The sequence below is a fragment of the Oncorhynchus mykiss genome, chromosome 3 (assembly GCF_057628025.1).
Source record: "Oncorhynchus mykiss isolate SJ-2025 chromosome 3, ASM5762802v1, whole genome shotgun sequence".
NCBI classification, from domain to species: Eukaryota; Metazoa; Chordata; class Actinopteri; order Salmoniformes; family Salmonidae; genus Oncorhynchus; species Oncorhynchus mykiss.
In genome coordinates, this window is record NC_143024.1 from 42,603,055 (window position 1) to 42,624,365 (window position 21,311).

A 21,311-nucleotide genomic window follows, 5' to 3' on the forward strand; every position below is an offset into this window, starting at 1 on the left:
CTCCTGCAATAGACTCACTGCCACACCTACCTCAGCGCCTGACAAACATTGACAGCCCCACTCCATTCCCGAGCCACTCATAGCAGGCGTCTTCCCCCCCCCCACAGAACCTCCCCCAAACACACACAGCGAAATGCACAAACACTCACAAGCACACACGCACCCCTGAAAACACTTCAGGCCCACAGACATGCGGGCTCTCAACACTTCATTAAGAGAAGCAGTGATTGAAAAATGATCCGATTAGCTCACTATGAAGAGCGGGGTGACCGAAATAACTGTCATTTCAACCTTGAATGAGAAACAACTGTAAGTGCTTTTAATTAGACACACAACACAGAGGAATAGAGAGAGAGAGAGAGAGAGAGCATTTCCCCTCCTTCCCCAGCATGAGATGTTTAAAAAATAAGAAAACAGCTGTATGAAAACTTGGTTGAGGTAAAAGAGTGGCAAAACCTCCTCAAAAAAAGGCTGTTCCATTTAGATTTACAATATTTAATATAGATCTCTAGTGAGAGAATAAAAAATAAAAAAAAGGTTTTACATCTCTCCGCTTAAATTATGTAATTTCACATTCTCAGTTTTCATTTGCTGCTGCTGCCATTTAGAGAGAAAGATACACACTTAAAGACATCCTGCTGCCCCTGAAGCAGAATACATTCACTGTTAGAGAGAGCTAACTCTGTATTCTCTTTCAAAAGCTGTTGGGACATTGTTTCACCATATGGAGGATAGTTGAGGTTACTACTATTGTACTTTAAACTAACAAAAATGAATGGTTAGGGCATTTCTCGTCCGTTCAAGGTTCTCAATGCATCCCTATTCCCTACACATTATAAGGCCCTACATAATTAAAAAGGGTATGTGGTGCTGTGTGGTTCAGTTGGTAGAGCGTAGGGCTTTTAACACTAGGATTATGGATTCGATTCCCAATTTGTCTAATATGTAATCATATGACTATAAATTGCTTTGGATAAAAACATCTCAATGGTATATTTATTTTATCTTTACCTAGGCAAGTCAGTTAAGAACAAATTCTTATTTTCAATGACAGTGGGTTAACTGCCTGTTCAGGGGCAGAACAACAGATTTGTACCTTGTCAGCTCGGGGATTTGAACTTGCAACCTTTCGGTTACTAGTCCAACGCTCTAGGGGTGGGGAGAGGACATGAGACGGGGGCGTGGGGAGAGGACATGAGACGGGGGGTGGGGAAAGGACATGAGACGGGGGGGTGGGGAGAGGGCATGAGACAGGGGGGGTGGGGAGAGGACATGAGACGGGGGGTGGGGAGAGGACATGAGACGGGGGGGTGGGGAGAGGACATGAGACGGGGGGTGGGGAGAGGACATGAGACGGGGGGTGGGGAGAGGACATGAGACCAGGGGGGTGGGGAGAGGACATGAGACCAGGGGGGTGGGGAGAGGACATGAGACGGGGGGGGTGGGGAGAGGACATGAGACGGAGGCACGCGAGGCTCCCAGTTCCACCCAGTGAGCAAAATTTGTTGTCTTTTCAACCAAAAAAAAACATATTTCAAAATCATGTGCTCCCAGTCCCCGCATCTCCCTGAGTGAGCTCATTTAGAGGGTAGACTTTTAGTTTTCTTGATATTGGATTAGATGTGATATGACTAGCTGTGACTTTATACTAGACATGTGCCTATGCTGTTGACTCTCCAGCAATGGGTGGTGTTTGTGTCATTCAAAGACTCATAGTACACACTAATTCCCTCATTACCAAAGATTTGGTTGTTTTACCCTAAACCTGCTTGTTGGTTTGGCCTTTAAAATATAAATGTAATTAAAAAAGGAATATGTTATTATGATTTTTATTTTATTGATCTTAAACATATCTGATCTGGTTATAAATCCATTGGCTCTGTCTAAGGCTGAAGTTTTGTGTAAGACTTAAATAATTGCAGACGTTTCATCCCCAGCCGTCCTCTTTAAACGGCACAGTGAATTGAGCTCAGATTTGTGAAGTGTAGCCCTTAGTGGCCCCTGCCTTGCTGTAACAAGCGTGGGGGGCCCCTGTGGTAAGTGTTCTCAGGGGACCTCGGCTCTGATCTAGCTCTCCCTGGGGCCCAGTTCATTTCAGCTGCACTGAGAGTCTCTCGATATTCACCACTGCTCTCCTCCTCCCCTCCTTCCCCTGTTCTTTCCCCTCCTTCCCACTCCTATTCATCCTCATAAAACTCTTCACCGTCCTCAAAAAGGTGTACTGCCGTGTGTATTCAGCTGGTCTCATTACAGGCAGGTAGAGCGAGCGGTGATCGGAGAGTCAGTGACAGAGATGAGGCACAGAGACACCAAGCAAGTATAGGCCCAGGGAAGGAGGGAGCTCCCGCCAACCTGCCTCTACCCCCACCTCCCTCTCACCCTTCCCCTCCAGCCCCCCCCATTCCTGCCCTGCGGCTCAGCTGAGGTGGGGGGGGGGGGGGGGGGGGGTACAGATCATGCCGGGCGGCTCCACAGGAGTGATAAGAGCGAATAAGCTGTCAGCGTCGGCGTTGGATGGGCCTTATTGTTCATATTTAGATGGAGGAACAATGGCGGTGTGTCAGGCGCCCATAGTTCATAATCTGCTGATGCTGACCAAGTGTCAGTGTGATCCATGAGCGTTGTGGCTCCTGAATCCTTAAGCAATCCCCCGTAGGAATGTCATGGGGGAGAGTACAAATGGGACAGCGTCTGCCGGACTATAGATAGGTGTAGAAGAAGGGAGGGAACGTGGGGTGAAAAGAAAAGAAAAAGATACACTTTTTTTTTTTAAAGAGAGAAGAGAGAAAATAAAAGGGAGTGTAGGGATGAAAGGACCTTTCCTGATGATGGAGAGAAGTTTCCCATGTTTTTTCAAAGGGAGTCAAATTTAAAGCTTTTAATTGTGAGTGTGGGGGGGAGCGCGCGAGGGGGGGGGGGGGGGGGGGTTGCTTCAGAGAAAGGCAAGAGCCAGACACCTGCGTGGAGAGAGAGAGAGATGGATGGGAGAGATGGCGAGAGTGAGATGAAGAGGCGGGCAGAGAAAAGAGGAGGAAGAGGGACAGATTGCGAGGGGCCCTTGGCTGTAGCGCTCACAGCTGCAGGTGAGCGAGAGGAGAATGGATGTCAGATTTAGAGAGGGGGCCCTCAAGAGATCCTTACCCCACAATGAGAGCAGAGACACTCTGAGAGACGGGGAGACCACTGGAGCTCACACAGCTATTAACCTGAAGAACCACACCACTCTCACTGCTAAGTAACTGCACACTCTGTTTCAGAGCTCAACTGGCTGACAACGCTCATGTGAGTAGATGCACACGCCTGTGTCACGTTTGTTGGCGTTTTTTAAATGTGTCACATGGGAAATGCCCCCCTCCAGGCTCTCTTCATTTACTGTCAAAACCATTAGACATGCAGGGGGGAGGAAAAGAAGAGATGGTATCAGTTACGCATGAGCTGCAATAATTAGCCCCCGTCCCTGTGTGTGTGTGTGTGTGTCAGTGTGTGTATCTCAGTATGTGTGTGTGTATATACAGTATGAGGGAGAAAGATGTGTGTTTGTGTGTGTTTGAATGTAATGTACACAATACATAAAATAAAACGATAGGCAAACAGGAATAAACTTTGTCAGCTTTTTTGCAAATTCTCTAAATTATGAACGATGTCTTAGGAGTCATAATTGTAAAATGTGCTATGCTAATGGTTCCATACATTTGTAGATGACATGGTTGTAAGAGAGGCGCCCGTGTCATGCCATCCTGATTACCCACATGGATCCTGAACTGCCCATCCACCACCCCTCTGCGTCCCATGTCAGTCCCCTCGCATTTCCCCTCTCCCCCCACCCAGGCCTGGTGGTGTGTGTGTGTGTGGCAGGCCAGCTTAGGCACCTCGTGATTTCAGCCTTTTGTTGATACTTATTGAACTGATTAAAAACAAATCCCACGATAGCAACCACTTTTATTGTCATTAATATTTATTCAATTTCTTAAAGGGAAAGTGTTTCCTTACTAGGATATGAGCAATGGATCACCACCCCTTGTCTCACTAGGGCTGCGTTGCAAATGGCACCTTATTCCCTTATAATGCAGTACTTTTGACCATTGCACAAAGTAGTGCACTATAAAGGGAATAGGGTTCCATTTGGGAATTATCTTAGATCTTTACCCATCAGGCTCTGGGCTCGCAGTTGTTGCATTTACCCTGTGTTCCGCGAGCCGCAGTGTTCCACGGCTCTGTTCAGTGTCAAGTGCAGTGGGTCGACGTCTAAGACAAACACAACAGTCTGCCAGAGTCTCCCTGCTCGCCGACAGCCACGGGAAAGGGGGGGGGGGGGGGGGGGGGGAGAGGCCGGTCCTCTGCATCTTAAACGCCAATGACATCACTCCGAGTTAAGCCAGTCCTCCGCTCGCCGCTGCGCCTCGCTCCCCAAGGCCACGGCTCTGCCCTGTAATCAGTTTTAGTATCTCGTTACAACCCCCCTGCACACAAACACACCCCACCTTCTACCCCAACGCGAACCCACCACCTAAGCACCCCCCACGGCCCACTCCTACCCTTCAAGTTAGGGCTATTGACAAACATATAGACCCCAATAATACCACTGGTGTTTTCCAGGCTTATGTGCCTGTCTTTGTGTTTACGTCCATTAGGATTCTGTCGAGTTTGTCAGCCACATCACAATGCTCTCCTTTGTCTCCACATTTCTAAAGAGAATCCACCCCCCCCCCCCCCACTGTGGTGTTGCATCAGTCCATTGGTAAATATCGGCCGAGAAACACACAACCCATTCAACCTTCACCAAGTCACGTTACAAGAGTACACTTTCAACAATGACGTCAGTGTCACCTTGCACTCCGCCGAGGCCTTGATAACGGAAGTGTGATTGAAGCAAGGCCATGAGTTAAACGTGAAGATGTGTCAAACGTAAAAGGGACTCTTTATCTAACACGCAGGCAAAAAAAATAGAAAGAATGGGAAAATGGCGCATGACTCTAATCTGTCGCTGAATACTAGCATGTTACATCTGAGCTGTACGACAGGAGCCTTATGCAGAAGCCTCCACACATAGGAAACTGATGGACGGACCCAGATCCATTTCGGGTGATGTCACATTCTGGATCGTACTGTGACTGACCTTGCTCCGCTAACGTTCAGGAATACAAAAATAAGTATTGACACAGTCTTTCTACTCCCAACGGTGGATGACGGCAACATGTATGAAACATTGCTTCAACCCTCAGAGACAGAGAGAAGGTCTTGCCTCAGCCGGGCGTGGCTGGTAGCCGAGTCCTCAGGCATCAGTGTATGTGCCCAGGAGAGATCCCAGTGGAAAAACATCCAGTGACCTTAGCCTTATGTGGTAGGCAGCTGCTCTGGGGGTCAGGTGTACGGTGTACATTTTAGGACACCCTCAGGGCTGACAATTGACTCTCGAAGGGATGAGGCTTAAAGCTTACGTACATTTCAGTCCTGCATCCTAAAACGTACATCGTGCACGTGGAGGGCTCTGACTCCAGGACTTAGTAACTGCATGCATCAGACTACAAACCCCATAGTCCTCCTCTTTCAGGTCACTATAGAGACCACACCAAGGAGATGAGCTCGGGCCTAGTTAAGTAATACGTTGATTTCAGTTAGAAATGATGTCCGCTACACGCGTCTTCCACGTAAACATTTCAATGGCTCTATGAAGGGTTGAATTGTCAATCAAAAGTATTCTCCACACCGATAGGATTTGTCTGAGCAGCGACCCGCACAGAATCGCTGAGCTACAAATCACCTCGCATCCCGAAACGACTGGTCATCAAAGTGCTGAGGCTCAGAGAATCTGAGCGCGCCATGCTCAGGCCTATTCTTTCCGGACGTCGAGGGGAGCCTTCTATCTCCTTTTGAGAACACAAACAAACTCCTCCGTACTCCTGTCAAGTCACCCAGAATAGCGTCAGCCAGAGAGATGCAGTACTTTTAATTGACAAATCAATTATGTAAAGAACCATTGAAATGTTTACTTGAAAGAAGCATGCAGCGAACATAATGTATTACTTAATTGAGTTGAGTGTGTGAATGAAGAGTGACAAGATGTGTATTTGCAGAGTGCTACAGGTAATTAGGTGCTACTAAGTTGGGCTCTGTCAAGGTGAGAGTCTCACAATGCTTATATATGCCAGAGCTGGGCACCACATAACCACGCTGTTTCTATTTGTGAGGAACGCACCTGTGGAGAATTTTTGGGGGAGTGATATCTTGGATGGCTCACAACGTGTAGCTTACATATGCAACACACAAAGGCACACACACGCACGCACACAATTAGTGTGCTAAAAGCAACATGTACTCAAGCTGAAAAACATGTCTGTTAGAAATCACTCAAACCTGACGAGAAGTATAATCACATTACCTGAGCAATTAGCGTGTTGTTGTGTCTACGCCCATGATACCTGTAGGCTCTAGAATGACTTAATGCAATTGTTTATCTTTTGTCGGTTGCACTTAGGAGGAATGATATTGCTGGATTGTGAACTACAGGGGACATTGGGGGTCACACCGAAGCGTCATACATAGGCTACACTGCTAACCCAACCATTTCCTCATTATAGGTTGTGCCCTGACCCTTGACCTTGGTCTAACCTCGTGAAACACAAAGGGGACTTCAGAACACAACACACTTTAATTAATAACACTTAAAAAAGTTTTATTTTATTTATTTTAGGGGAAAGATCAGCTTTAATATTGCAGATAGATTGTGGCTTCCATCAATGTAATTGTCTGCAACATTCCTAATATATTTAAATATTTTTTCCTGTATTATTTTCCCGTAACCCTACCACCCCTCCCGTAATTGGAGTAAACTAATGGACAGCCACACTTAGGCTTCTACTTCCAGCTTATACATACTATATACATTTTATGACAACAGTATATTTTACAATAGTTATCTTTAGTTTGTTTTTAGTCCCATCCTTCAGCTACTCAAACTAAACCCCTCCCATCTATCTCTGAAGACCATCCAGTTTTGATTTCTATTTGCCATTCTATTTGCCAGTTCTGAACCTATGTACATTTTACGGACACAGTATATTTTACATCAGTTATCTAGTCCCACCATTCAGCTCCACTCATCTACACTATATATACCAAGTTTGTGTGGACACCCTTTCAAATGAGTGGATTTGACTATTTCAGCCACACCTTTTGATGACAGGTGTATACAATCGAGCACACAGCCATGCAATCTCCATAGACAAACATTGGCAGTAGAATGGCCTTACTGAAGAGCTCAGTGACTTTCAACGTGGCAGCTGCACCGGCCAACTGTAAGTGCTGTTGTTGTGAAGTGGAAAAGTCTAGGAGCAACAACGACTCAGCCGCACAAGCTCACAGAACAGGACGGCCGAGTGCTGAAGCGCAATGCGAGAAGAATTGCATGTCTTCGCTTGCAACGCTCCAAACTGCCTCTGGAAGCACAATAAATGTTCGTCGGGAGATTCATGAAATGGGTTTCCATGAATGCCAGAATCTGGATTTAGTGAATGCCAGGAGAACGCTACCTCCCTGATTGCATAATACCAACAGTAGTTTGGAGGTTGAGGAATAATGGTCTGGGTCTGTTTTTCATGGTTCGGGCTAGGCCTCTTAGTTCCAGTGAAGGAAAATCTTAACGCTACAGCATACAGTGACGTTCTAGACGATTCTGTGCTTCCAACTTTGTGGCAACAGTTTGGAGAAGGCCCTTTCCTGTATTAGCATGACAATGCCCCCGTGCACAAAAGCGAGGTCCATACAGAAATGTTTTTCGAGATTGGTGCGGAAGAACTTGACTGGCTTGCACAGAACCCTGACCTCAACCCATCAAACAACGTTGGGATGACTTGGAACGCTGACTGTGAGCCAGGCCTATTCGCCCATCATCAGTGCCCGACCTCACTAATGCTCGTGGCTGAATGGAAGCAAGCCCCCGCAGCAACTCTCCAACATGTAGAGGAATGTCTTCCCAGGAGGGTGGAGGCTGTTATAGCAGCAAAGGTGGGATCCTCCATATTAATGCCCATGATTTTGGAATGAGATTGGATGTAATAAATGTATCACTAGCCACTTTAAACAGTGCCACTTTATAGAATGTTTACATACCCTACATTACTCATCTCGTATGTATATACTGTACTCTATACTTGCCTATGCCGTTCGGCCATCGCTCATCCATATATTTTTAATGTACATATTCTTATTCATTCCTTTACACTTGTGTGTATAAGGTAGTTGTTGTGAAGTTGTTAGATGACTTGTTAGATATTACTGCATGGTCGGAACTAGAAGCACAAGCATTTCGCTACACTCGATTAACATCTGCTAACCATGTGTATGTGACAAATAAAATTGGATTTGATTTGAGCAGGTGTCCACATACCTTTGGTCCTGTAGTGTATCTCTGAACACCATCCAGTTTTGATTTCTATTTGCCATATCACTGTGCTGTGATGTTTCACAAAAGTTCTGAAACGTTCTCATAGTTTCTACTTGAAACTATTCTCATAGTTTCTACAGATTATAAATTAAAGAAACATTTTTGCTATGAATATTATTTAGTTATTGATCGATTGACTATGACTTTTTTTTAAATCACCCAGCAGTGCTATTTGCAGAGTCAGCTCCAGGTAAATGTTGCAATTCTTCAGCCATTCCTGAACCTGCGTCCGAAATAGAATGATCTAATGATTCTGTCTCTTCACAGCAACATCTGCACAGCTGGGATGGTTGTATCCCCCATTTTTATAACTTACTATTGGTTGCAAGAAATGTTCATAATACTTTAAATTGAAAAACAATTTTTTTTTAAATCCAGCGTTGTTTTGTGTATCAGTTCATAAACCATGTGCCATGGAATTGGTACATCGAAAATATCCTCAACTATTTTGCATTATTGCATTATTATTATTATTTAACACAATTTTCAAAAAAAATGTTCTCAATTTCCATTGAGGCGGTGTGTCCTAGCAGGAAGTCCACTGTGTGCAGCTCACCCTACACTAACTTAAATAACATGTCTACTTCTGCTAAGCGTCCCAGTAAAAAAAAGTTATATTTTTGCACCTGGCTACGCAGACGCTCGTTGACGCACCCGAGCAGCTTGGATGAAATGATTGAATAACATGTATGTGTACATTTATTTTTGCAATGCTCGCGCACGTAACGTGAGCGGTGTGGTCAGCATATAATGAGGAGCAACCAGACGCTGCTGTCACGCCCTGGTCTTAGTATTTTGTGTTTTCTTTATTATTTTGGTCAGGCCAGGGTGTGACATGGGTTTATTTATGTGGTGTGTTTTGTCTTGGGGTTTTTGTAGGGTATGGGATTGTGGTATAGTAGAGTTGTCTAGGTAAGTCTATGGTTGCCTAGAGTGGTTCTCAATCAGAGGCAGGTGTTTATCGTTGTCTCTGATTGGGAACCATATTTAGGCAGCCATATTCTTTGAGTGTTTCGTGGGTGATTGTTCCTGTCTCTGTGTTTGTTTGCACCAGATAGGGCTGTTTCGGTTTTTCACGTTACGTTTATTGTTTTTGTATTGTTCGTCATTATTTTTATTAAAGATTAATCGAAATAACCACGCTGCATTTTGGTCCTCCTCTCCTTCGACACAAGAAAACCTTAACAGCTGCACTTGACACATTTATGCAATTGCTTATTTCTGTTACTAATAAGCATGCTGTTAAATCCCCGTGGATTGACGAGGAATTATAAAACTTTATGATTGAGGTTGGTTGCACAACCACTTGGCGAACGTACTGTAAATAGAGAAATCTGGTGACAAAACTGAATAAAAAGACAAAACTATAATATGAAACAAAGATAAATTACATAAAGAATGATAGTAAAACGCTTTGGTGCTACTTCAACAAAATTTGGGGCAAAAAGACAAACTCAGCACCATCATTCATTGAATCAGATGGCTCATTCATCACAAAACCAACTGATATTGCCAATACTTTAATGATTTTTTTTATCAACAAGATTAGCAAATTTAGGCATGACATGCAGGCAACAAATGCTGACACTTCACATCCAAGTATAACTGATCAAATTATGCTAGACAAGCATTGTCTAAGTGTTTTTGTTGTCTTTCAACAATGACAAGCTACCAGGATCTGACAACTTGGATGGAAAATTATTGAGGATAGTAGCAGATGATATTGCCACTCCTATTTGCCATATCTTCAAGCTAAGCCTACTAGAAAGTGTGTGCCCTCAGGCCTGGAGGGAAGCCAAAGTAATTCCACTACCCAAGAATAGTAAAGCCCCCTTTACTGGCTCAAATAGCTGACCAATCAGCCCGTTACCAACCGTTAGTAAACTTTGGGGAAAAAATTGTTTGACCAGATGCAATGCTACTTTACTGTAAACAAACTTTAGCATTGGGCCAGTATCCGAAAGGTTGCTGGATCGAATCCCGGAGCTGACAAGCTAAAAATATGTAATTCTGCCCCGGTGCCCCGAAGACGTGGATGTTGATTATGGCAGCCCCCCGCACCTCTCTGATTCAGAGGGGTTGGGTCAAATGCCAAAGACACATTTCAGTTAAATGCATTCAGTTGTACAACTGACTAGGTATCCCCCTTTCCCCAGAGGGTGTTCTTTAATGGAAGCCTCTCCAACATAATCCAGGAAGAATTAGGAATTCCACAGGGCAACTGTCTAGGCCCCTTACTTTTTTCTATCTTTACTGATGACATGCCACTGACCTTGAGTAAAGCCAGTGTGTCTATGTTTGCGATGACTCAACACTATACACGTCAGCTACCACAACGAGTGAAATCACTGCAACACTTAATAAAGAGCTGCAGTTATTTCAGAATGGATGGCAAGGAGTAAATGTGTCCTAAATATTTCTAAAACTATAAGCATTGTATTTGGAACAAATAATCCACTAAACCCTAAACCTCAAGTAAATCTTGTAATAAATTATGTGGAAATTGAGCAAGTTGAGGTGACTAAACTGCTAGGAGTAACCCTGGATTGTAAATTGTCATGGTTAAAACATGTTGATACAACAGTAGCTACCTTCTTAGAAGCACTATCAACAAGGCAGGTCCTACAGGCTCTAGTTTTGTCGCACCTGGACAACTGTTCAGTCATGTGGTCAGGTGCCACAAATTACAATTGGCTCAGAACAGGGCAGCACGGCTGGCCCTTAAATGTACACGGAGAGCTAACATTAATGGGACCCTCCATATTAATGCCCATGATTGCATGTCAATCTCTCATGGCTCAAAGTGGAGGTGAGATTGACTTCATCACTACTTGTTTTTGTAAGAAGTGCGGAATACACCGAGCTGTCTGTTTAAACTACTAGCACACAGCTCAGGCATCCATACATACCCCACAAGACATAATACCAGAGGTCGCTTCGCAATCCTCACGTCCTGCATAGAGCGCACAGTCCTACATAGAGCCATGGCTACATGGAACTCTGTTCCACATCAGGTAACTGTGGCAAGCAGTAGAATCAGATTGAAAAAAACTCATAAAAATACATGCTGTGGAACAGTGGGGACTGTGAAGAGACACACACACACACATGATAAGACAGGCACTCTACACACACGTACACGTGGATGTTGCATTGTAAATATGTGACAGTGGAGTAGTGGCCTGAGGGAACACATTAAATGTATTGGGTGAAGTGTTATGAAATGTAATGTTGTAATATTTTTAATTGTATATAACTTCCTTAATGTTGCTGGGGATCTAATGTAGATTCTTAATAAATACAAAGGGCCTCTAAAGGCACATTTAAAAGTGTCCCATACAATAAGGGGATCTGCTGTACCTATATTATGTTGTAAATGATTCTGTCCTGGTTAAAAACCAGTTGTCATCCAATAGGCTTTGATTAAATTTCCAATATTCTCGCCCACGTGGAAACTCTGTAAGATGAATGTATATTCCAATTATTTGATGCTCCGACCGCATTCTGTTCCCCTATCAACATTTTAAAACCTGGTGCCAGCGAGAATGACATAAGAAAGTAGTCAAGACTAGCTTGATTGAGCCTCTGCCATGGTCAGGATATTTAAGCCTCCATATATCCACTAGTTCCAATATATCCCTGATATTCATGATTTCCTTAAGTGCATAAGGGTGATAGTTTGTAGTGTGATTTCCTATACGTTCCGTTGAGGTGTTTAAAACCCGTATTATAATCTTTAAAAGTATCTACAACTACTGCATCGATGGGCATGTAAAATGGACAAAGATCTTTAAAAAAAGTTCAAGATATGATAACAAAAAGTACAAGTCTGAGCATTAACTAAAGTGCTGCCATAAAAACACTGAAAAGTATCATTAAAATAGCTGTAAACGGATAATAAAACAACGTGATGAAGTAAAGCCCCTTTTTCTTACACATTTTGTCTAGTAATATTTTAATTGACTCTGTAATATTACCAAATAAAATCTTAAATGTATTTTATTCAAACAAGTCTCACGACAAAGAAATTGAACTTTGAACTGAAGAAAGCTCCACAGCTGCAAGGGAACGTTCTGCCACTCGTTTTAAAGATTGAGGACTAAGCACAAAATCAACACAACGACAGTATAGCTCCTCTCCATAGACTAATTACTGCACCTCTCTCTTGCGGCACTCTCACCGCTCTCCCTTTCTCTCGTTTAACACTAATCTAAAAGAGAAATGGCTTTCTTCTTCAACACCTATTTTATTTGAATATCTGCATCTCTTGAAGCAGGTGAGAGGAGTGGGCCTGATTTAAAGCGGTCACTGGTGGCAATGAAGAGTGCCTGTAGTGTGGTGGCACACCTTTGGGGCCCTCTTTTAAGTGTCCTTAAATAAGATGATAAGGCGAAAACGAGAAGACTTTGTCTGCTGGTATTAGCGATGTGGCTGTCTGAGTGGTGATATCTTTGAGGAGGGCTAGTGAGGCAGTAATGAGACAGGGTTGCCTTTCTCTAACCAGCCTAATTAATCCCACATTTTCAGAGCAGTATAATGACTGCTCACCAACCGACGAGCAACGCTTTTTTGTAGGGATAGAGAGATGTTGAGAGGGCGAGTCTATCCCTCCCTCTCTGTCCCTTTCTGTCTCGTTCTGTTCCCTCTCTTGCTCTCTCTCCTCCTCTCCTTTCTTCTCCCGCCCCTCTATTTTTTGCTTTCTTTCATTCTCATTCTCTCTCTCTCTCTCTCTTTCCCTCTCCTTTCTTTTTCCCCCTCCGCCCCTCTCTCTCTCCCTCCCTCTCTCTCTGCCCCACTCGCAGTGCAATTTATTACATCTGTATCCAGAGTCAACCAAAACCTCCCAGTATGGAACTATCTGTCATCTCTACATTATCAGTAAAACACACAGGCACTTTTCATTGCCTCCATGTTGTGCTACAGGGGTTCTGGCAAATTACTATTTTTATGGGACATGATAAAAGAAGTGCTGCCATATGTTCAAATATTTTACTGTCTAGATGAGGCGGATTGAGTACATTGCTTGTGCATGTGTACGCGTGTGTGTGTGTGCGTGCGTGTGTGTGTTTACAGATATTCCAAGAAAGCTATCAGAATCAAAAACGACAACAAGTCAATCAACATTATCTATGATCTAATTGACGAAGGAAGTGCTGTGTATTTATTTAGTTTGTTTGGATCTGCAGTCTCTACGTGTCTCATTGACACTGGCACATTTTGTAACAGTGCCCCGTTCTGAGGCAACGAACGCCGGTTGCACAATGATCTGTGAGATAATGACGAGTGCAAAGTGAAAAGTCACATCCTGTCAACTCTGATGAACATCCGGCTGAGATGTGAGGCCTGGCGGGCCTTCAGGGCGACAACCTCCATATACCAATAACACACTGCGCAGCCAGCGCACGGTGAACGACTGAAAGAAAGAAGAGAGAGAGATAGAGAAAGGTAAAGGAAAACAGAGCAGAGGATATAATGGTAAATAAGCCCGTGAAGAATTCTGACTGAGTGCATTCCCGTAATCTTGTCCCCCCCCCCTCTATCTCTCTGATTTCCCAGCATGCTCCTCTTTCATTCTCTCCCTCAATCCTGTCTGCGTGACAGATACTCCAGCCCCAAAGTGACAGGCCCTCAAACGACTGGCGAGGAAACCAAGCATTAATTAAGTCATTGCCGGACTGTAATTTCCTTGAGAAGTGAAAAAAAAATGCACCAGAAAAGGTTACCGAGACCTTTTCTGTGTCAAAATTACCATTCGTCATGAATATTAATGCCTCTAATGAAGACAACCTTTGCTTCATCAAGAATGTTCTGGAGCAGGTGCCATGCTGATAGACTCTCGCAGGCTGTTTTTCTCCTTCAGTCAAGAGAAACTGGCACACACATGCACGCACAGCACACACACACGTAGGTGCAAAAACAAGAGACTAGATTTGACCGCGCTATCTGTGCTCAATGAAGGTGGATAAGACAACCGTCAACAACAGCCATATTTAGGACGATAATTTAATCCCCACCAACGCCCACCTAAAGAAAAGAAAGAGCGAAATACAGGCACTACATTGTGGGTCTACTACTGGGCCGGCTCCTTTTCCCCACCTCTGCTTTTTAAAGGTAGCCCAATCCTGGGCATTTTTACAAAAGCCCTCTTCCCTCCATCTCTGCACTCCTCCCTACTCCTCAATGTCTTTCTCTACCCATGACACCCACCTCTCATTAATTCAGACCTGTCACGTTGAAACACTCGTACACACACACACACACACACACACACTCTGTCCCTTGTATCTCAGCAGAGGGTGACAGCTCTGTGCTGACTGACAGGCTCTGTGTCTGTGGTACAGGAGATCCTTCACTGCCAACACTTTTGTAAAGTGCCCCTCAACTGTCACTTCCAGAACACACAGACAGAGAGAGAGAGAGAGAGAGAGAGAGAGAGAGAGAGAGAGAGAGAGAGAGAGAGAGAGAGAGAGAGAGAGAGAGAGAGAGAGAGAGAGAGAGAGAGAGAGAGAGAGAGAGAGAGAGAGAGAGAGAGAGAGAGAGAGAGAGAGAGATCATCATCATCTATTCACATGTCTGCCGCTCAAATCGTAAATAGATTTCTCTCGCTAATGTCTTCCCTCATCCATTATTGATTTGAATAATTATTGTATGTAAAAAACAAAAGGCCTCTTAGTTTGGGTGTAGGATTTGTAGCCACTGTCCTACCACCTTACCAGTCCTATTTAGAGACCTGGAGTAGTGCCAGAGTGTTGTTAGCACAGGATGGTGGTGTGTTGTACGTTATGCCACTGGCCATTATGACAATATGTGGTTGTCTTGATTGTCTACTGTAGAGTGATGCTGTCCCTGAGGGGTTCCTCACCATCCGACACCCCTTCAATGAGTGACTCTGGGTTGAGTTCAGATCAACTCATCAGTCTGGTTTGGATCACGGAGTACCGTAGGTTGTTTCACGATATATAATGTGTCAATATATCACAGTATAAATATTATATCATGATATATCGATTTCTTTTTACGGGCATGTGAAACTGGTCCCATTGGCTCCTGCTCCCCTTTCAATAAGATACTCAAAGGCATAAAATACAAAACAAAATGTATACTTGCTATTCGTAGTGACACACCTGCAAGATAAGGTTTCTTACCATTGGTTGTCTGGTAGAGTCATCCTGTGTAATCAAGCTCTTACAGCACAGAGCAGCGACAAAGCCAACATCAGTCTCCCGACATCAAACCCTGTTTTTACACTTTGACCACAACAGATCACTTGAAAGGAAAATAATTGGTCAAAAAGAAAGTTTTGCCTTTGTTCTCTGTCTTTTCCCCCCTGAATCTGCATAAGTCCACGCCATACGTCAGTATGAATAATACATACATATCTTACACAGCCACAGGAGGGGAGATTAGATGGCGCTCCCATAAATAAGCTTCAAAGCCTTGCTATATGCGTTTTGTTACACCTCGCGATAAAGGCCCCCTTTTCTTTAATCACAAACTTAGCCTCCGCTGGTGGGCCCTTTGTTGGCGATGGCGGCGGAGCGCGCTGGAACGGCAGGCCGGATCGCGACGTACATATAGCGTTTACCTAATTAACACAAGGCGCACACTGGGAGTCAAATGAAAGCCACCGTAGGGGAGTCACAGCTCAGATCAAGAACAAAGCCTGCTTCCTTTCCGAGGCGTCAAAAAATATACGTTTTTTTGAAAACAAAGCAGATAGAACATAAAATAAGTTAACAACCACCCGGGCTGACTAGGCCCTTGGTTTGGATGGAAACACCTGGGGTTTATCGGTGGACACAGGATAAAGTGACACTGGTCTCTCTTGGTGGGGCCCCCATATCTCTCGCTTTCTATTTCTCTCTGTCTTTCTCTGTCTCTCTATGTCTCTCTGTCTGTTTGTCTCTCCCTCTCTGTACCCCACTGTCTCTCTGTCTCTATCTCTCTGTCTCTCTATATGTCTGTCTCTCTATATGTCTGTCTCTCTCTTCCTTTCTCCCTCTCTCTCGCTCTCTGTCGTTGAGGTGTTAGGCAGCAGATTCATTGTCTTGTGTTGATTGAACACGGAGGACATGTTGTTAAATTAGCACAATATTTGAGGCCCGCTGTTTGTTGGGTTACTTATCATGTCCCCAGCTGGGAGGGATTTTTCCAATTCCTTATCTAAGACAGAAATTAATAATGGAAATTATATCTCCAGTGAATTCCGATATCTCCAAAAGGTTTTTGGAAAATAGGGTCTTGCTGGAATATAATGATTATAGTATCAAGTAAAATACTATTCTAAAGCCTTGTTCGAATCTGTTATTTTTCCTGCAGTCTGAACAGCCAAAACGCACATGGAATCGGACATTTCAAACCACATTTTATAGCACCTTAGTAGGGGGATTGAAATCAGATATGCGACTTGTGTCTGAATGGTCAAATCTGATTTATTTCCCCTGGATTTTAGACTATCTTGTTTCTTGCTAGCTACTCTGCTGACAGTTTGACAAGAACAGGTGGTAGCTAAACTAGCTTGTTAATTGTTTACAAACAAATTAGTGAATGTGCTAGAAAGCTGAACATCTGGCTAGCTAGTTGACTGCTGCGGCTAGCTAGTTGACTGCTGCGGCTAGCTAGTTGACTGCTGCGACTAGCTAGTTGACTGCTGTGGCTAGCACAGCTAGTTGACTGCTGTGGCTAGCTAGTTGACTGCTGCAGCTAGCTAGTTGACTGCTGTGGCTAGCTAGTTGACTGCTGTGGCTAGCTAGTTGACTGCTGCGGCTAGCTAGTTGACTGCTGCGACTAGCTAGTTGACTGCTGTGGCTAGCACAGCTAATTGACTGCTGTGGCTAGCTAGTTGACTGCTGCGGCTAGCTAGTTGACTGCTGCGGCTAGCTAGTTGACTGTTGTGGCTAGCTAGTTGACTGCTGTGGCTAGCTAGTTCACTGCTGCGGCTAGTTAGTTGACTGCTGTGGCTAGCTAATGGACTGCTGTGGCTAGCTAGTTGACTGCTGTGGCTAGCTAGTTGACTGCTGTGGACTGCTGTGGCTAGCTAGTTGACTGCTGTGGCTAGCTAGTGGACTGCTGTGGCTAGCTAGTGGACTGCTGTGGCTAGCTAGTGGACTGCTGTGGCTAGCTAGTTGACTGCTGTGGCTAGCCGAAAATAACTTGTTTTGAAATTTGGATCATCTTATCCTTTGAGGCTTTAAAAGTGTTCTTACACTAGGATTTTGAACATTTAAAGCAACTGGGGAATGTCATTGGCAGGTTGTGTTATCACCTTAGCTTGCTACATAACTTCTGAGGGACAGTAGGCACTAGCACCACCACCAATCAGCCAACACACACTGCCATTACTAACAGCTAGCGTAGCCATGTCAGCTACAAACACACAAATCTGATGTGGTCACTTGTAACTTGCTGTTTGGACAGTCAGTATTCCAATACATTTGGAATACGGATTTGAAAAACATGACTGATTTGAGCATTAAGGCCTGCGGTGTGAACAAGGCTTACATATAATGAGCCAAGCCCTGCATAGTGGAGTCACATGCTTCGTTCCCACTGTGTAGCCCCTAGTCTCTGATAGGATTGTAAACACTGGATTTCATCACACATCAGCAGGTGAACACTTGCAAGGTCTTATTGGTTCCACAGCAAGCAGTGGAGAGACGGTGTCAGTGGGGGAGATTAATTACACAAGGTGAGTATTGCATCAGAGGCCAATTATCACCTGAGGAGAGGTGGGCTGCTACCAATTTCCACACACTTAGAATCATCCACTCGTGAGCTCTGCAGCTTACAGTGCACAATAAAAAGATGTGGAATAGTATTAGTATTGCTACCCAAAAAGGTGGAGGCAGTGCCTCTGGAAATGCTGTAACAAACTCTATCCATCAACAACAACACAGAGAAAAGAGAGCTCCAGTCCAGTTAGGGGCTAACCAAACACACAACGTACAGCACTCTCAAATATACTAGGATCAGAGCGAGAGAGAGAGGGTTTGTTGATTTCTCTGAACCAAGATTCCCCTCTGCTACGGCAACTGACCTCCCCTGACTCTGATGATCCCCGTTGCCATGGCGACAGGCAAAACAAGCGTGGCACTCCTGATTTTTTTGGGGGGCGGGGGGGGGGGGGGGGGGGTCCGAGGGGTAGAAACGAACGTCACCTTGAGCTCCCGTATTGGCAAGAAATCAATAGACTTTTCCCCACATCGCATCGGTCCAGTAGGCTGTAACATATCAATCCATACGTGCACACACATTTCAGCGTAATCCCCTTCTCTGTGCTGAGAGCGAGAAAACGGCATAAAAAATAAAAGGAGCCCAGTCTTTTTGAACTCCTCTTTTTAAACCAATCTTTGTTTTTGATACTCCGAGCTGAACACAGAGTGTGTGCCTGCCGTTCTGGAATGGAGTATTTGTGTTCATTTTGTTTTAAATTCGTTTTCTCATTTCTCAGGCAAGCCTTTAGCAGTGAGGGGAAGACGGAAGGAACGACGCTCTGTTCAGCCCAGGGGCCTCCAGAAGCCATAGGGGTCCCCACTTTGATGGAGGCCTCAGCATCATTAAAGTAGAGACAAGCAATGGGTCAGAAACAGCTACACTCACTGCATTCACAGAGACGGACGGACGGACGAGCGGGGGGCGGGTACCATTTTGTAAGCTTTCTCCAATGTCTCATCAAAGACATGCCAAAAAGCCAGTGTTAAAATGAAGAGTAAGAGAGAAACAGACTGGAATATATAGCTGTGGGTTAACAGAAAGCATCAATTAATTATGTAACCCATTGCAGTTCGCTTCGAAAGTTCACTGTTCATGAAAAAAATGATGTCAGCTAGCGCTTCCTTTATGGGCATAATAAAAATTATACTGTTGTACTTAAGATTTATAATAGAGTGACTATGAACATTTAGGGAGACTGGCATATGTTCATATCAGGGAGAAGAGCAGGCTGTCCAAACAGCTGTGTGAAAGACCACCTCTGATCTAAACTACCTCTGGTCCTCAAAGGTCAAGCCATATTTTTATAATAGCAGCCCAATGGCTAACTCTAAATCTGGCCATGAAGAAGGGGGAAGATGAGAGATGGAGAAGATCAAGTTTATAATACGGTATTGCACCTCCGTCACTCGGGCCGCGTTCGTCGCCATTGTTATCAGCGTTCCACAGACGCTGCAGCGTATTGATGTCAGACTGATGGTTAAATGCTCAGTCTTTCTGAGCGGGAGCTAATGACTGCTCCGTCAACATTGCACCATAGTGGCCTGGAAATACAATGACATTGCTAAAGTAGAAAAAATAATGAGTAGAAAACCAATTTGCCGTCGGGATGATGTCGTCAAGTTACTTTAGAAAGACGGCAATGTTGGCCCTGAGTTGGTCAGAAATAGCTAGCAATGCTAACGTTACCTAGCTAAAATGTTGGTGGTCTCCCCTCAACCTTATCTAGCGAACTAAAGTTCTATTGCATCACAATGATGACGAAAGCTTGTCCTACTAATGATTTGCCTCCTTTTGAAATGTCATCGTGTTTCCAAGCCACAGTAATGCACTTTAATCTTCATCGGCACCTATTGAGACGGCATTGGTTAGAATGCTCAGATGGGCAAAACACTATTGTTGACGAAGCGTGCAACCCATGAATAGGGTAGAATATGTGACTTACATTTCCAAAGGAAATAGGTGCATTTGTGTGTGTGCGTGTGTAAGACTGTGTGTGTGTGTGCGTGTGTAAGACTGTGTGTGTGTGTTTAATTGTGCATGTGTGTGTGCTCATGCATCCTGCATGTGTTTTCTGCATGTGTGTATGTGCTTGCATGTGTGTTTGAGTACGTGTGTGCGTGTGTGCCGCCAGTGCGTGTGGGTGGGCAGTTCTGTGTGTGCGTGTGTGTCTTGAGTGCTCCTGTTGTCAGTAGTGATTTCTGAAGGGTTGTCTGTGTTCCTCGGCCATGATGAGGACCGTCTCTCTCTGACATGATCTGTTCTGTTAAGGTCAAGCCCTACAGAATGTCAGAGATGATGACACGCACTCACAGCCTTTATCTAATCCTTCCATTTTCCTTTTTCCTTCTCTGTCTCCCTCCCTCCCCTCAGTCACTCACATAAACCACATAAACACACACATCCCCCCCCCCCTCCCCAAGTGTCATGGGTCTTGTGTCTGTGTGTGTGTGTCTGTCTGTCTGTATTTCTGTCTTGTCTGTCGCTGTGTGAATAACCTATGTAGGGAATCATCCTCATTCAGGGTACCATTTTGTAAGGAATTTTCCTATTTGTTAAAAAATATATATTTTAATTTGATGATAATATGTCCTTAAAGAGAGAGTTCCCCGAAATTACAAAATTACATATTGTTTTGTCATACCTTGTCCATAGACTGCTTACAGGTTAAAGAAACCAATGTGTTATATTGTCATTTGGGTCAACTATCCTTTTAAGAGAGTGGGATAGACGTTTTGGAGGGAACTACTATAGTTTAAATCATAGTCAATTCAATTTAGATGAATTCAGATTCATTGCGATCACTATCTTTGTCAATGAATGAATTGACAAAGAATCAGTGTATTTATGTTTCCTTTTCACCTTCTCACAAACGGCATAGGGGATGTTTGAAAGAGAATGTAATTCTGTTATTTCTAAACGGAGTCAAATTTATTCAATTAAGCTGCCATGAGAAATACTGTTGTTTACACTTCAGGAGATTATCTGGATTTAATTTCCAGTTTATTTTTATTTTTATAATTGACAAAAAGCATGTGTGTTTTTAACTAAGCCTTTTATTATGCGCACAGTCGAACATGTCATCAGTTAATCTTCGTTCCCCCCCCCCCCCCCCCCCCACCTACGTTTCCCTTTTTTTTTCCCCTCACTGTCTCCA